This window comes from Mobula birostris, chromosome 13 (genome assembly GCF_030028105.1).
Source record: "Mobula birostris isolate sMobBir1 chromosome 13, sMobBir1.hap1, whole genome shotgun sequence".
NCBI classification, from domain to species: domain Eukaryota; kingdom Metazoa; phylum Chordata; class Chondrichthyes; order Myliobatiformes; family Myliobatidae; genus Mobula; species Mobula birostris.
The window spans coordinates 41,802,985-41,818,328 of record NC_092382.1 but is presented as its reverse complement, the minus strand read 5'-3'; the positions used below and the strand labels follow the sequence as shown (position 1 = coordinate 41,818,328).

Here is a 15,344-nt window from a genome sequence, read left to right as displayed (position 1 = left end):
ATACTCTACGGTTCTGAAAAAGGTGGCTGAAGAGATTGTGGAGGAATTAGTAATGATATAGTACTAGAATAAGTAAAGTTTGCAATGGTTGCGGAAGACTGTAAAATGGCAAATCGTAACCACTCTTCAAAAAGGGAGAGAGAGGCTTAAGAAAGGAACCTGTAGGCGATTACTTTGACCTCAGGGCTTGACAAGACGTTGGAGTCGATTAATAAGGATAAGGTCTCTGGGTACTTTAAGGCACATGAAAAAAAAACGCCTTAGTCAGAAAATAGTTTTCTCAATGGAAAATCTTGCCTAAAAATCTGTTGGATTCTTTGAAAATAAAGAGATAAGAAATAGCAGCAGGTGTCGGCCTCTGATGGTCGAGCCCGCTCCGCCATTCAATGAGTTCATGGACTCATCTCCACCTACCTGTCTTTCTCCAATAACAATTAATTCCCCTGCTATATAAAAATCTATCCAAACTTGTTTTAAAGAATATTTACTGAGGTAGACTCCGCGCCTCCATTGTGCTGAGAATTCCACAGATTTTCCACTTCTGGGAAAAACATTTCCTCTTCATCCTGTTCTAAATTATTCCGACGAATTTGAGGCTATATCCCTTCGTTGTACTCTCGCTTATCAGTGCAAACAACCATCCCGCCTTTATCTTATAGAGCAACACACATAAAAGTTGCTGCGTTCACCAGCAACTTTTATGTGTGTTGCTTGAATTTCCAGCATCTGCAGAATTCCTGTTGTTTATCTTATAGAGGATTAATTTAGCCGCTTTCATAATTCCAGCTAGTCGAGTCCCAGGCAACTCAATCTCATCTCATCGTCTCACCCCTCTCATCTCTGGATTCAATCTGTGGAATCTCCTCTGCAGGGCGCTCAACTCCAGTATATTCCTCCTCAAATAAGGAGACTAAACCTGCACACAGTACTCCAGGTGAAGCTGATCATACCCTGTACAGTTGCAGAATGGCCTCCTAGCTCTTAAATTGAATCCCTCTTGCAATGAAGACCAGCATTCCTTTTGCCTTCTTGATAGCCTGTTTCACCTGCACTCCAACCTTCTCTGATTCATGCCCGATCACTCCTAAGTCCCTCTGCACAGCAGCTTGCTGCATTTTTTTTACATTTAAATAATAATCTGCTCTTCCATTTTCCCTTGCAAATTGGATGACCTCGCATTTAGCAAAATTGTAGTCTGCCAGCCAGACCCTTGCCGACTCACAGAAGCTATCTATATCTCTCTGCAGACTCTCCGTATCTTCTGCACAATTGTATTTTCCTCTCAGTGTAGTATTATCAACATACGTAGACACACTGCACTCGTTCCCCTCTTCCAGATCGCTAATGTACATCCTGAACAGTTGCGGACCCAGCACCGACCCCTGCGGCAAACTGCAAACAGCTGATTGCCAAACAGAGTAATATCTACGTATACCGACTCTCTGTTTTCCTCTGAGTTAATCAATCCTCTACCCATGCTAATACAGCACCCCAACTCTATGCATCCTTATCCCATGTATGTCTTTCATGTTTTACCTTATTAAACGCCTTCCGGAACTCCTAGTAAATAACGTCCATCTGTCCCCCTCTATCCACTGGGCTCATTAAATTATGAAATAACTCCAGTAAGTTTCTCAAGCGAAGCCTACCTTCCCTGAATCCATGCCTCGTCTGCCTGATGGATCCATCTATTTCCAGATGTTTCGCTATTTCTTTGCTAATGATGGCTTCAAACATTTTCACAGCTACGGATGTTAATCTAACTGGCCTATAGTTACATGCCTTTTGCCTATATCCTTTTTTTTAATGGTGACGTGACATTTGCCGTCTTCCGTTTTACGGGGAGCTGCTCAGAGTCCAGTACATTTTGGTAAGCATCTACTATAACTTCTACCATTTTTTTCAGTTCCGAGGGACCCTGATCAAGTTTGTTCAGCACCACCTCTTTCTTGCTATCGGTTATATCGAGGTCCTTCCCTCCTATCTCATCCATAACAGCTCTCTTTGGTATATTAGATGTGTGCTCAACGGTGAAGACAGGCACAGAATGGTCTTTCCAAGCCTCGGGTATTTCCTGATAACCCGACATCAATTCCCCCTTCCCAACATCCAGGGGACATCCATTCGCTTTAGCTAACCCAATTTATAAAATTATCAAAAAGAAACACAACATTTTTTCTATCGCAAACACGAGGAAATCTACAGATGCTAGAATGTCAAGCAACACACATAAAAAATTCTGGTGAACGCAGCGGGCCAGGCAGCATCTGTTGAAAGAGATACAATCGACGTTTCAGGCAGAGACCTTTCATCAGGACTAACTGAAAAATGAGTTAGTAAGAGTAACACTCTTTCTGTTCTTTTTTTTTGATTGTGTGGTATTGTGCAAGAAAACCATTAAGGTTGCACTCTGTGAATTCTTCCTCAGGACTGCCTCTCCCAATCATTTGCTCAATCTCCGTGCAAATAAAATACCTCCATGGTAACTGCTGTCCGTTCTTACATGCCTCAGATATTTCTCTGTTTATTGCTCTGCCACTGTAATGTTATTATTCGGTGACCGACAGACAACTCCCACGAGTGATGTTTTCCCTTTCTTAATCACTTCCCAGATGGATTCAATATTCTGCTCCTCAAATCTTGCATCGCCTCTCACTATAGCCCTGAACTCATCTTTGAATAGGAGCGCTATCCCACCTCCCGTACTTTTCTGTCTATCCATCCGTATTACCTTATATACTTGGATATTTAATACCCTATCCTCATCACCTTGCAACCAAGTCTCTGTGACAGACACTAAATAGTACCCCTTGGTTCTGTGCCGCAAGTTCATTGACCTTATTTCGAATACTGCGGGAATTCCAATGAATTGCCCTGACACTGATATTTTAATCATTCGCGCTTTTGTGCTTGACTGTTCGATACTCCATACTTTTCCCTTTTTTATCTTTTGAATTTACTTATTTTATCGACACTTTTCTTTTTATTACTTTATGCATACTTATCCAAATTGTTGAACACACCCTCTTGCAATTTAGTTTAAAGCCATGTCCACAGCCCTAATTATGTGATTCGCGAGTATCCAGGTTACATCACGTTTCAGCTGGAGCCCGTCCCATAGGCACATCTCCATTCTTCCCCAATACTGGTGTCAATTTCCCATGAATTCAAACCCACTGCTCCCACACTAATCCTTGAACTGCGATCAGATCTTCTTGTTCCTATGCCAATTTGCATAAATAATTGAAAAATAATAAGCAGAGTAGTCAAAGGAGAATTCGATGATGCAGTGTACATAGATTTTCTGAAGCCCTTTGACAAGATGCCACTTATGAGGCTGGTGAACAAACTACGAGCCCGTGGTATTACAGGAAACATTCTAGCATGGATAGAACAGTAGCTACTTGGTCGGACGCAAAGAGTGGGACTAAAGTAAGCCGTTTCTTGTTGAATGCAGGCACCCAGTTGTGTTCCAATTGGGAGTCTATTGGGCTCGCTATTTTTTACATTTGGGATTTCATCTGGGGAATTAATGACCTGTAGAAAAGTGAAAAGTTGCACATGTCGCAGGGAGGGGCAATATTCTCATGGACCCATTTGATGGAACTGTTCGGGAGGATTTAATCTAATTTGACAGCGTGTGGGACCTTGATGAATGGACTCACGGTAGGACGGATGTTTTTTTTTTTTAAGCGTGCTGTCAGACTCTTAGGAAGAGCAGCAGATGATAAGCCAAAATTGCAGTCAGCAGGGTGAGCATCAGTGCATTAGGAATGCACAATCAAAAACGGTAACAAATACGGCACTGAAAGTGCTATATCTCAGTTCACGGAGTACAAGAAACAAGGTGGATGATATTGTTCCATAGTTGCTAATTGTCAGTTATGATGTGGTGGCCATCACTGAATCATGGCTGAAAGGTAGTTGTAGATGGGAGTTGAAAGTTCAAGGTTACACATAGTTTAGGAGGGATAGGAAGGGAGGCAGAGGGGCTTGCGTGGCCCCGCTGGTAAGAATGACATCAAATCAGTAGAAAGATGTGACATAGGATCGGAAGATATTCAAACATTACGGGTTGGGTTAAGGAATTGCAGGGGTAAAAGAACCCTTGCAATGTCTTAACTCAACCCGTAAGGATTCAATATCAACCGATCGTACGTCACATCTTTGTAACTCAACCCGTAAGCAAGTTATACGCAGTAGCTGGGATGCAGATGACAGATTACGGCGGGAAATAGAAAAGTCATGTCAAATGGTCCATGTTATGATAGTCCTGGGAGATTTTAACATGCAGGACGATTGGTAAAATCAGTTCGGAAAATAATTTCAACGAAGTCAGTTTGTTGAACGCTACGAGATGGCATTTTCAGAGCATCAGCTTTACTGGATTGAGTGTTATGTAATGACACGGAGGCGACTCGGTACCTGAAAGTAAACGCCCCCTGAGGAGGCATTGATCAGAATGTGATTGAGTTCAACTTGAAATTTGATTGGGTACAGTATGTGTAAATCTGAGGTAGCAGTATTCACATGCTCCGGAAATACCGGCTGTGTGGTGAAAACGCACAATCAGATTCAGAAACATAATCAGGTTTATTATCACCATCATGTGACGTGAATTTTGTTAACTTAGCAGCAGCAGTTCAATGCAATACATAATCCAGCGGAGAGAGAGAAAATAATAGAAAATATATAATAATGAGTAAAGAGGTAGATCAATTACGTAATTGAATAGATTTGTTTTAAAGTGCAAAAACAGAAATACTGTATATTAAAAAAGTAAGGTAGTGTCCAAAGCTTCAATGTCCATTTAGGAATCAGATGGCAGAGGGGAAGAAGCTGTTCCTGAATCGCTGAGTGTGTGTCTTCAGGCTTCTATATCTCCTACCTGATGGTAACAGGGAGAAAAGGGCATGCCCTGGTTGCTGGAGGTTTTCAATAATGGACGCTGCCTTCCTGAGACAGCGCTCCCTAAAGATGCCCTTGGGTACTTTCTCGGCTAGTGCCGAATACGGAGCTGACTAAATTTACAACCTTCTACAGATTCTTTAGGTCCTGTCCAGTAGCCTCTTTCACTTCATTGATTGAAGAAGTTTGGTATGGGCTTAATCATAACGGCTTTTTGCACAGGCCCAATTGAGAGTATCCGGACTGGCGGTATCATTGCCAGGCATATGAAGGATGTAAGGTATGTAAGAAAGCAGCATTAATTGATGGTGGAGATTACTTTATGGACTATATGGCTCAAGACTGCTCCTATGTCTTATGGTCTATGGTCTAAGATAATTTTATAACTCCGTAAAACCCTGGTTTTACCGAACTTGTGTTCAGTTCATATTGCCACATTATACAAAGCTTTCAGGAGCACGCAGTGGGAATTTTCCAGGATGTTGCCTGGATGAGAGAGCATATCTTCTGAGCATACATAGAGCGAGTTTGGGTTTTCCTCTTCAGAGTGAATGGGAATAAGGGACGACAGATAGAGGTGTAAATAGGGTATGCATGAAAGGGGATTGATGGAAAGCATAGGGCAGACGTTTCACACAGCCTGCCGGTGTGGTTGTAGGAGCAGATATGTTCTTCTACAACCACATATATCCCTAGTGCGCATGCACCGGTCTTGCATGCAGCCTGGTACAGCGGTTCCGATCTATTCTTACTTTCTTCTTCTTACTTTTTAAGTTACGTTATTTATTTTTTTTTCTCACCGTAACACATCGAAGCTGCACCCTCTCTAACATGCTGATAGAGAGAGTTTTATATGGGTTTTCTTTAGCGCTGGAAATGGTTACATCCCAACACGCGGGACAGAAGCAAGGTCGCATTGTGTATTCCACGGACCAGCAAATACCGGCCGGTTTAGCGAGCAGAGCGGCGGTCACCCCTGCTGAAATCCGGAGGAAAACACACAGAGGATGCAGAGGGGGATCACAAAGCCGAGGAAAAAAGACCGGGTCGAGACAACAGAGACTTCTGGAGAAGAGGAGTTCGGTGGGTAACACCATTCCGCCTGACCGGAAGTGCACTGAGAGCGGTAAGCGTGAAGGAGTTGGGTGTTTACTGTTCTGGCTAACAACGGATGGTGCAATCCGGGGCGTATTACGATTGAGGAACGTGTTTGCAGACTGGATATTGGACGTTTTACTGTTGAACTTCGGCCACATTCCACCGTGATACAACACTTGGCGGCACGGGAGATCGTTCCTGCCTGGGCCCATCGAACATGCAGCTCCTCCCGTGGAGGGTCAGACACCCTGAGCCAAATAGACTGGTCCTGGACTTATTTTCCATCTGGCATAGTTTGCATTTTGTTGTTTGATTGTTGTTTTTTTTTGTATTGCTATATTTACGCTCTATTCTTGGTTGGTGCGGCTGTAAAGAAACCAAATGTCCCTCGGGATTAATAAAGCATATCTATCTATCTATCTACCTGTCTATATATATTAGGGGGACTTAAGAGACTCTTAGATGGGCACATGCATGATAGAAAAGTTGGAGATTAAAATTCAAAGTTCAATGGAGGGCACGTATTGATGATGAGGCAGACAGTCTGCAGAGGGACTCAGGCAGATTGGGAGAATGAGTAAAGAACTGACAGAAAGAATGTAGCCGAGGAAATTATATGTTCATGCACATGGACGGCATGGGTTATTTTCTCTAAGGGCCGAAAATTCAAAATTGAGCCCAGCTGCGTAATGATGACAGTAAAATTCCAGACCAACAGAAAGGCCAAAAGAAACTCTAAATTGTTCATAACTGGGAAAGGACTTATCTTCGAAAACAGGTAACACTGGATTTGTGGAAAGGGCCTTGGATACAGATTACAAACACGAGATAGAAAATGCATGCAATAAGGACAATGTTACGATATTACGATGGGTAATTCAATTTCCAATTATCTTTTTTTTCATTTAATGAGATTGGTGTTGGATCCCAAGAGAGGGAATTTGTACAATTCCTAGAAAACGGCTTTTTGGAGCATCTTTGTAAATAACACACTAGAGGAAAAGCAATTATGAATGGGCCGGATGTACTGAACCAGATTTTGTACAGGGAACATAACATAACGGAACGTTAAGGCGACATTGATCTTAATATGATGGAATACACGCTGCAGTTTGAAAGGCAGAAACTAAAGTTAGATATATCATTAACAGTGAAGAGAAGGTAAATGCAGAGGCATGAGAGTTGAGATGGAAAACGTTGATCGGATGAGGACACTTGCAGGGATGACGGCAGAACAACAATGGTTTCTTGAGTGTATTTAAAGCGGAGGTTGCTAGATTTTTGAATATTCATTGGGTCAAAGGTTAAGGGGAGAACGCACGAGAATGGGTTTGAGATGGAAAATAAATCATCTACCTGATCTGTACAAGTTGAAAGCCTGACCCAGGATAAAGGTTTCTCCGTGCTCCTGTCAGTGACCTGTGAACCTGTTTGGGCGACTAGGAAGAAGAAGAAGAAGAAGAAGAAGAAGAAAAAGAAGAAGAAGAGGAAGAAGAAGAAGGAGAAGAAGAAGAAGAAGGAGAAGAAGAAGAAGAAGAAGAAGGAGAAGGAGAAGGAGAAGGAGAAGGAGAGGAGAAGAGGAGGAGAAGAGGAGGAGAAGAGGAGGAGAAGAGGAGGAGAAGAGGAGGAGAAGAGGAGGAGAAGAAGAGGAGAAGAAGAGGAGAAGAAGAGGAGAAGAAGAGGAGAAGAAGAAGAACAGAAGAAGAAGGAAAAAAAAAAAACAAAAACAAAAACAAAAACGACTTGAACTTTTGCCGAGCGTAATAAGGACTAGCACTAGGGAGCAGATGTGAGGGTTATTGGAGGGGTATATATGTGAAATATAATGCAGGTTCCTGTACGTGGAGAATGGTGGGTGTGTGGAACGCGCGGCCAAGGGCGTAGAATGAGACAGATACTTTCGGAGAATTGAAGAAACTCCAAAATGGGCACACGAATGAGAAATTAAAAGGGAGGCTACGCAGGACAGAGGGTTAAATTGATCTCACGCTGGATAAAATGTCAGGACATCATCATGCCCTGGAGGGTCTGTGCCACGTTGTACTCTTATGTTCGGTGATACTGTAATTTTCTCTTTATTAAACTGAAATTTATTCACGGCTGTGATTTCAATCCTCTCCGATTTTCTGATCTACCATAACCGTTCCACATTCACAAACACTCTGTTGGAATATGGTGCTACCAGTAAAGCTGAATTCATCATGGATTATGGCTCAGGCCTTTGGACTGCAAGCACTCTTAACCTTCTGGAAAAAAAAGCCGCTGTTTTCAACTGATCGATTACTTGATAAAGACTTCCACATGACTGTGCAGGCACATCGCGAGGGGGAGCGGTATGCAGCTGCTCGCTGCCACATAGACTGGGTCGCCCTGCAATGGTGAAGATGCAGAGCGGACAGCTGCGTAACAGCTGGGCTGTGACAGTCACCACTTCTTTCCTGACATCCCAACCCACCGACACTCCCAACCTACCTGCGGAGTTGCCCCGCATTGTATAGTCCATTAGGATGTGCATGGAAGTGTCAACTACGCGACTGATGCTAGCATCCACGTGTGTTCCAACCCAGACCGATTCCTTGTAACGCCGGATCTGTCGATATACAATGCTATTGTTACTGTGCGGAGTTGGAAGTCGGGGCCGGTGGTGTGGGGCTCGGAGAGGGGTGGGAAGCAAGATTAGCAGACAGTGAAGCGGGACCATAATCTCACGGTAAATAGTACAGCCACACGGCACTGACGAGGCGAAAGGCTCAACGTGCCACAAGTAACTCTGAGCAGGTACACCAGGTACTCCGCACCTGTGACATCAGTCTCTTTAAAAACGCAAACACTAGAAAATCTGCATATGCTGGAAATTCAAGCAGCACACACAAAATACTGGTGGAACGCAGCAGGCCAGGCAGCATCTATGATAGATACTGCCTGGCCTGCTGAGTTCCACCACCATTTTGTGTGTGTTGCATCAGTCTCTTCTGGGACTTCCGGCAGGGCGGTAGCGTAATGTAGCGAATAGCTCTATGCACACGACCATCACCGCACTCCCGGCTGTAAAGAGTATCGCTGTTCTCTGTAATCGCGTGGGTTAGTTCGGGTGCTCCGGTGGGCCTTGTACATTCCGTGGACGTACGTGTCAGGCTTAGAAATTTGTGGAGCTCCGAAGGCGGCAGCAGAAGTGTGCCGATCCTTGCAAACTGCCCGCCACTCAACATTAGAATATATTGGGCGCCGATGCAAACGCCGGATTTACTGTATGTTTCAATATTTAATTTGGATTCGAAATTGGCTGTGTGGGAGAAGACAGAGAGTGGAAGTGGATGATCGCTTCGCAGACTGGAGACCTGTAACTAGTGGTGTGCCTTAGGGATCTGTGCTGAGACCATTGTTATTTGTTTTCTATATCAGTGATCTAGATTATAATGAATCAGCAAAATTGCTGGTGACTCTAAGATTCGAGGCGTTGTGGACAGCGAGGAAGGCTTTCAAACTTGCAGAGGGATCTGGACCAACAGCAAAAATGGGCCAGAAAATGGCAGATGGAATTTAATGCAGACAAGTGTGAGGTGTTGCATTTTGGAAGCACAAATCAAGGTAGGACATATACAGTAAATGATAGGGCACTGAGGAGTGCGGAGGAACAAAGCGATCTGGGAGTTCAGGTACATGATTCCCTTAAAGTGGCGTCACAGGTCGACAGGGTAGTAAAGAAGGCTTTTGGCATCCTGTCATTCCTAAGTCAAAGTATTGAATATAGGAGTTAGGATGTTTTGGTGAGGTTGTATAAGACATTGGTGAGGCCAAGTTTGGAGTGTTCTGTGCATTTATGGTCACCTAACAATAGGAAGGATATCAGTAAGATTGAAAGAGTGCAGAACAGGTTTACTAGGATATGCCGGGTCTTCAGGAGTTGAGTTAGAGGGAAAGATTGAACAGGTTAGGACTTTACTGCTTGGAGAGCAGAAGAATGAGGGGAGATTTAATAGAGGTTTACAAAATTATGAGGGGTATAGACAGAGTAAATGCGATTAGGGTCTTTCCAGTTATATTAGGAGAGATAAATACGAGAGGACATGGCATTAGGGTGAAAGGGGAAAGGTTTTAAGAGAACATTAGGGGGAACGTCTTCACTCAGGGAGTGGTGGGAGTGTGGAACGAGCTGCCAGCTGACGTGGTAAATGCGGGCTCACTCTTAAGTTTGAAGAATAATTTGGACAGATACATGGATCGAAGAGCTCCGGAGGGTTATGGACTGGATGCAGGTCAATGGCAGCAGCGCAATGAAGTTTCGGCACAGACCAGAACCATAGAACCATAAAACATTACAGTACAGAAACAGGACTTTTGGCCTTCCTTGGCTGTGCCGAACCATTTTTTTCTGCCTAGGTCCACTAACCTGCACCTGGACCATATCCCTCCATGCACCTCTCATCCATGCACCTGTCCACGTTTTTCTTAAATGTTCAAAGTGAGTCCGCATTTACCACTTCATCTGGCAGCTCATTCCACACTCCCACCACTCTCTGTGCGAAGAAGCCTCTCTTAATGTTCTCTTTAAACTTCTCCCCCTTCACCCTTAACCCATGTCCTGTGTTTTTTTTCTTTTTATTCTCCCCTAGCCTCAGTGGAAAAAAAAACCTGCTTGCCTTCACTCTATCTATACCCATCATAATTTTATATACCTCTATCTATTCAACCTTTCTCTGTAACTCAGTTTCTCAAGTCCTGGCAACGTCCTTGTAAACCTTCACTGCACTCTTTCAATCTTATTTATATCCTTCCTGTAATTTGGTAACCAAAAGTGCACACAATACTCAAAATTCGGCCTCACCAATGCCTTGTGCAACTTCGCTATAACATTCCAACTCTTATACTCAATACTTTGATTTATAAAGTCCAATGTACCAAAAGCACTCTTTACGACCCTATCTACTCGTGACGCCACTTATAGGGAATTTTGTATCTGTGTTCCCAGATCCCTCTGTTCTACTGCACTCCTCATTGCCCTAACATTTACCTTGTATGTTCTACCTTGGTTTGTCCTTCCAAAGTGCAATACCTCACACTTGTCTATATTAAACTCCATCTGCCATTTTTTCAGCCCATTTTTCCAGCTGTCCCAAATCCCTCTGGACGTTTTGAAAACCTTCCTCACTGTGCACTACACCACCAATCTTTGTATCATCAGCGAATTTGCTGACCCAATTTACCCCATTATCATCCAGGTCATTGATATAGATAATAAATAACAATAGACCCAGCACTGATCCCTGAGTCACACTACTAGTCACAGGCCTCCACTCAGAGAAGCAATCTTCCACTACCACTCTCTGACTTCTTCCATTGAGTCAATGTCTAATCCAATTTACTACATTTCCATGTATACCTAGCGAATGTATCTTCCTAACCAACCTCCCATGCCAGACCTCGTCAAAGGTCATGTAGACAACATACACTTTCCTGGTAACCTCCTCGAAAAATTCCAACAGATTTGTTAAACATGACCTACCACGCACAAAGCCACGTTGACGCTCCTTGATAAGTCCCTGTCTACCCAAATACTTGTAGATCCTATCTCTTAGTACTCCTTCCAATAATTTACCTACTACCGGCCTATAATTTCCCGGATTATCTTTAGAGCATTTTTTAAACAGAGGAACCACATGAACTATCCTCAAATCCTTCGGCACCTCACTGGTAGATACCGATATTTTAAATATATCTGTCAGGGCTCCGGCAATTTCAACACTAGTCTCCTTCAAGGTCCGAGGGAGTACTCTGTCAGGTCCTGGGGGTTTATCTACTCTGATTTGACTCAAGATATCAAGCATCTCCCCCTCTTCAATCTGAATAGATTCCATGGTCTCACTACTTGATTCCCTCAATTCCATAGACTTCATGCCAGTTTTCGTAGTAAATACAGACGCAAAAGCCGACTTAAGATCTCCCCATTTCTTTTGGTTCCATACACAGCCGACCACTCTGATCTTCAAGAGGACCAATTTTATCCCTTACTATCCTTTTACTCTTAATATACCTGTAAAAGCTCTTTGGATTATCCTTCACTTTGACTGCCAAGGCAACCTCATGTCTTCTTTTAGCTCTCCTGATTTCTATCTTAAGTTTATTTTTGCACTTTTTTATACTCCTCAAGCACCTTACTTCCTCCTTGTTTCCTGTACATGTCATACATCTCCATCTTCATCTTTATCAGAGTTCCGATATCCTTTGAGAACCAAGATTCCTTACACTTATTCACTTTGCCTTTAATCCAGACAGGAACATACAAACTCTGCACTCTCAAACTTTCACCTTTGAAGGCCTCCCACTTACCAATCACATCCTTGGCAGAGAACAACCTGTCCCAATCCACGCCTTTTAGATCCTTTCCCATTTCTTCAAATTTTGCCTTTTTCCAGTTTAGAACCTCAACGCGAGGACCAGATCTACCTTTATCCATGATCAAGTTGAAACTAATTGGGTTATGATCACCGGAACCAAAGTATTCCCCTACACACACTTCCGTCACCTGTCCTAACTCGTTTCCTAATAGGAAATCTAATATTGTATTCTCTCTAGTTGTTGCCTCTATATATTGATTAGAAAAAAAAAATCCTGAACACATTTTACAAACTGGAACCCGTCTAGACCTTTAACAGTATTGGAGTCCCAAGCAATATGTGTAAAATTTAAATCCTCTACTATCACAACTTTATGTTTCCTGCCGTTGTCTGCTATTTCTCTGCAGATTTGCTCCTCCAACTCTCGCTGACTATTGGGTGGTCTAGAATACAACCCCATCAACGTGGTCATACCTTTCCTGTTTCTCAGTTCCACCCATATGGCCTCGGTAGACAAGCCCTCTAATCTGTCCTGCCTGAGCACTGCTGTAACATTTTCCTGACTAGCAAAGCCACACCACTGAAAGGGACGAATGACCTTTTTTCTGTGCTGTAGTGTTCTATAGTTCTATGGTTCTATATAGCATAGAATATAGAACATAGAACACCAGAGCACAGGAACGGGTCCTTCGGATCACCGTATTGCGTCTAGTCTATTAAATTCGTAATCAAATGGCTAAGTGAACTAATATCCCTTCCCTTCTCACTGTCCGTATGCTTTCATTCCCCTCTAACCAGGTAGAGTAATCTAGTAGAGCGCTTCTATACCCACTCCAAAGAATGCGCAACCTTCCTATAATTGTTGCTTTACCCTTCACACATTCCCTCCCAGGCCAAAGTGGGGGTTAATTGTCTGTTGTCCTTCTGTTGCTACAGATACCACTGTATGAGGGGTAAGGGTTTCCAGGGTTCCGAACCAGTGACGAAAGATCGGATGTGATTCACCCCAGGTCATGATGCAACGTGACGAGAAGGAGCATGCTCATGGCTGTTCCTGAAGAGTGTGATTTTTGCAAGACGCCGGCTGCTAATTGGATACACAGATGAAGATGCTGAGCTATGATAGGCGACTAGGTGGCTGCCTGGAGATGAGATGGGTTATCCGATAAATGAACAGATCCGACTGAAGAAGAGACGGTGGCTCGGTCTGAAGGAGGGAGGGAACAGTGATGTTCGCGAACACATTACCTGATAATCCTCAGTGGTGCACAGGACATCCGAACCTAGACAATGACTGGAAGCAGAAACACATTGCGAGAATTAAACAGCTCAGTTGCAGCACAGGAATCAGTCATCCCACACAGTTCACAGGGCAATGGTCCATCAGAAGTGAGCCAACGGAGTCTCACAGACCAAAAACCACCAGTGTAAGAGGAAGCGACACTGAGAGAGGGGTGCACTGGACAAGTGGGAGGCGGGTTGTTGGGAAGGAGTTTGGGTTGGTGAGGTATGCTGTGCTGGAGAGCAAAGCAGGGCGAAGGTATGATGCGGCGCTGGGTAGAGCAGCGATAGAAAATGCTGCGGTTATCAGTAAGGTAGGCAGAGCTTGAATGCCACAGGGGACTCTGTAGACAGCACGGGCAGAAGGGGTCCTCAAGAGAGATGCGCGGAAGGTGGGCTAGGACAGAGGATTAGTGAGTGTGGACGTATGGAATGCCAGAGAGTCTACACAGCAAGTGAAGCTGGACAGAGGTGTTGAGTTGAGAAAGTGAATATGGCTGGGAGAGATTGGGACTGAAAACACGAGGTCGCGCCGAGGGAAACGCGGCTGAGGAGTGGTGGGACTATATCAGGTCGATTGCGATCATGTGGCAAAGGCGTATGCAGCCCCTCGATGACGTGTTGAATTGGTTGGTCGTCGGACGTGCGAGAGTAACTCTCCTTTTTCGGCTTTTGACTGCGATTGCTTTATCTTCTTTTTTTTTAATCAAAGGAGCTCGGTTAGGAGCTCTTGTAGTGCATGTTACAAAGCGTCTCCTGTTACTGACGTGACTGGGCGCAAATGTTCAATCCTTATCCTCTGTTGTCGTTCTTGTCCCGGGATACGTAGCAGAGAGAAAGGGATTTACGCGGGGCGGTTTGGAGAGGCGGAGCTGGTGCAGGGACGTGGGATTGAGGAAGAAGGCGAGGCAACCAGGACACGGACAGAGCCGGCACAGGGACGGCGACGTGGCTGAGGAGGGTGCGGAGCTGGGCACGGAATCGGGCAGACCGACAGATGTAGGGTTGCGGACGGAATGGAACTTGGCTTAGACCTTACCTGTCACCCAACCCCTCCTCGATGACAAGTGCGGCAACCAGCAGAAATAGAGACAGCATGATCACACTGTGAGAAATAGAATCAGTCACTGCCCAGAATTTGCCAATGCATTAAGACCGTTCACTTGGTTGTGTAGCAAGCAACCCTTTAACACACTGAAACCATTTTAGTACTTAATACCAGGCTACAAAGCCACAACTTCAGTGTGTTGGTCCCGATGCTAGGGACTACGATGGTCTCAACATCCACGCACCGTTCCACCTAACACACTCTGCGGCGTATTCCAGGTTCCAGACCCCCCAGCAAAATATATAGTTAAAAACTGGTCTCTACACAATCCTGCCGAACCGCTTACCCGCATCTTGGATCGATATTGTGCTCTATTGAAATATCTGATACACGGGATATAATTCCCATCGGGTCGAACGTCTTAGTTAATCTCCTCCACACTAGAAAAATAAGGGCACACAGCACTGTGGGGAAGGGAATGAAGAAGGGCGAGAGAAGGGGCGGAGAGAGGCGGAAAAGGATGGGTGCTGGAAGAGGTGGGCTATTGGGAAAGAAACTGAGGGACGGAGATACCCTTTTATATGGGCTTCATAGCAAGGTTTTTTTTCCCTGAATCTCCGTATTTGAGATAAAATAATTTCCCTGCCGCATGAGATGATCCAATCTCAGCGGAA

At 44.2% G+C, this 15,344-nt stretch overlaps 1 long non-coding RNA gene across 1 annotated transcript; it reads right to left on the bottom strand.

The window, feature by feature from the left end:
• Positions 1–8,550: 8,550 nt before the first annotated feature.
• Positions 8,551–14,729, bottom strand: LOC140207565 (uncharacterized). Its single transcript, XR_011888585.1, has 3 exons — positions 14,662–14,729; positions 13,590–13,635; positions 8,551–8,596 (listed from the first exon to the last, which is right to left on the bottom strand). It is a non-coding gene; the product is annotated as an uncharacterized lncRNA (long non-coding RNA).
• Positions 14,730–15,344: the final 615 nt, after the last annotated feature.